This window comes from Ascidiella aspersa, chromosome 5 (assembly GCF_963924565.1).
Source record: "Ascidiella aspersa chromosome 5, kaAscAspe10.2, whole genome shotgun sequence".
NCBI classification, from domain to species: Eukaryota; Metazoa; Chordata; class Ascidiacea; order Phlebobranchia; family Ascidiidae; genus Ascidiella; species Ascidiella aspersa.
In genome coordinates, this window is record NC_139451.1 from 10,421,170 (window position 1) to 10,423,669 (window position 2,500).

At 56.5% G+C, this 2,500-nt stretch overlaps 1 non-coding gene and 2 pseudogenes across 1 annotated transcript; all 3 read left to right on the forward strand.

Annotated features, from left to right (window-relative positions):
• Positions 1-966: 966 nt before the first annotated feature.
• On the forward strand, positions 967-1,654 carry LOC146143185 (small subunit ribosomal RNA; annotated as a pseudogene; the record flags this gene model as incomplete).
• A 256-nt stretch (positions 1,655-1,910) lies between these two features.
• LOC146143186 (5.8S ribosomal RNA) lies at positions 1,911-2,064 on the forward strand. Its single transcript, XR_014501016.1, has one exon. It is a non-coding gene; the product is annotated as a 5.8S ribosomal RNA (ribosomal RNA).
• A 248-nt stretch (positions 2,065-2,312) lies between these two features.
• LOC146143187 (large subunit ribosomal RNA) overlaps positions 2,313-2,500 on the forward strand; it is a 3,679-nt pseudogene continuing 3,491 nt past the window's right edge.

Sequence of the window (2,500 nt, forward strand, 5' to 3'; positions counted from 1 at the left end):
GGAAATGCTAGAGCTAATACATGCGTGAAGCGCCGACCTCGCGGGAGGCGTGCTTTTATCAGACCAAAAACCGACCGGGCTTCGGCCCGCAACCTTGGTGACTCTGGATAACTTTGCGGATCGCACGGTCTCGCACCGGCGACGGATCATTCAAGTGTCTGCCCTATCAACTTTCGTCGGTACGGTACTGGCCTACCGAGGTTCTTACGGGTAACGGAGAATCAGGGTTCGATTCCGGAGAGGGAGCCTGAGAAACGGCTACCACATCCAAGGAAGGCAGCAGGCGCGCAAATTACCCATTCCCGACGCGGGGAGGTAGTGACGAAAAATAACAATACAGGACTCTAAACGAGGCCCTGTAATTGGAATGAGTACACTTTAAAACCTTTAACGAGTATCCATTGGAGGGCAAGTCTGGTGCCAGCAGCCGCGGTAATTCCAGCTCCAAAAGTGTATATTTAAGTTGTTGCGGTTAAAAAGCTCGTAGTTGGATTTTGGGCGCAGGCGGCCGGTCCGTCGCAAGGCGTGTACTGGCCGTCCTGGCCTCACCTCCGGTTCTCCGCCGGTGCCCTTGACTGAGTGTCGGCGGCGGCCGGAACGTTTACTTTGAAAAAATTAGAGTGTTCAAAGCAGGCGATTCGCCTGAATAATGGTGCATGGAATAATGGAATAGGACCTCGGTTCTATTTTGTTGGTTTTCGGAGCGCGAGGTAATGATTAAGAGGGACAGACGGGGGCATTCGTACTGTGCCGTTTAGAGGTGAAATTCTTGGATCGGCGCAAGACGAACGACTGCGAAAGCATTTGCCAAGAATGTTTTCTTTAATCAAGAGCGAAAGTCAGAGGTTCGAAGACGATCAGATACCGTCCTAGTTCTGACTATAAACGATGCCAACTAGCGATCGGGGGGCGTTAGTTTTACGACCTCTCCGGCAGCTTGCGGGAAACCAAAGTCTTTGGGTTCCGGGGGAAGTATGGTTGCAAAGCTGAAACTTAAAGGAATTGACGGAAGGGCACCACCAGGAGTGGAGCCTGCGGCTTAATTTGACTCAACACGGGAAATCTCACCCGGCCCGGACACAGTGAGGATTGACAGATTGAGAGCTCTTTCTTGATTCTGTGGGTGGTGGTGCATGGCCGTTCTTAGTTGGTGGAGCGATTTGTCTGGTTAATTCCGATAACGAACGAGACTCTGGCTTGCTAACTAGTTACGCGACCCAATCGGTCGGCGTCTAACTTCTTAGAGGGACTAGTGGCGTTTAGCCACACGAGATTGAGCAATAACAGGTCTGTGATGCCCTTAGATGTTCGGGGCCGCACGCGCGCTACACTGACCGGATCAGCATGTGCTCGCCTTGGCCGACAGGTCTGGGTAACCCGCTGAACCCCGGTCGTGCTAGGGATAGGGAATTGCAATTATTTCCCTTGAACGAGGAATTCCCAGTAAGCGCGAGTCATTAGCTCGCGTTGATTACGTCCCTGCCCTTTGTACACACCGCCCGTCGCTACTACCGATTGAATGGTTTAGTGAGGTCCTCCGATTGGACCTGGCGCGGCCGGCAACGTCGAGCCGGCGTCCGAGAAGACGATCTAACTTGATCATTTAGAGGAAGTAAAAGTCGTAACAAGGTTTCCGTAGGTGAACCTGCGGAAGGATCATTAACGGTCTCGCAAACGCTTCGGCGAACGCGAAACTCGGACAAGCGAGAGAAAAAGTCTTTGCTACCCGGCGCCCGACCCGCGAGGAGCGGCGCGCCGGCCGGCGATTCGGTCACCCGGTAATGTTTGCGCGTCGAGTGCCGCGGTGCCGCCGCGCTCCGGCTTCAAGCGTCGGCCTGGCCGACCGCTCGGCGCGGTCTATTTTGTCACCCTATAGTGCGAGGCACTGTGCGAGCGAAACAATCGTGGATGGCTCTTGGCGGTGGATCACTCGGCTCGTGAGTCGATGAAGGACGCAGCTAGCTGCGTGAATTAGTGTGAATTGCAGGACACATTGAGCATCGACGTTCTGAACGCAAATTGCGGCCTCGGGTCAATCCCGGGGCCGCGCCCGCCTCAGGGTCGCGTTGCAAACGTTCCGCGCGGGGATTTCTCCGCGCGGCTGCTGCGGCGTCGGACGCGCGAGCGCCCGTCCCGCTCAAGACAGCACGGCACGATGCGCGACGATCGCGACCAGAATCCCGCGCGGCGGCGGCGAGTCGACCTCGAAGAGGCCAACGGCTGGCGGCTCAAGGGCGGGAATCGAGGTGCGCGGCGGCGCGCGGCGCCGACGGCGAGCGCGGAACGGGAAGAATAGTCCCGGTCCTTACTTTCGGCCTGAGGTCGGACGAGGCTACCCGCTGAATTTAAGCATATTACTAAGCGGAGGAAAAGAAACTAACGAGGATTCCCTCAGTAACGGCGAGTGAAGCGGGATGTGCCCATCGCCGAATCCGCGCGCTTTTGGAGTGCGCGGAATTGTGGCGTACGGAATTCGTCACGGCGCGCTTCGCCGGTCGCC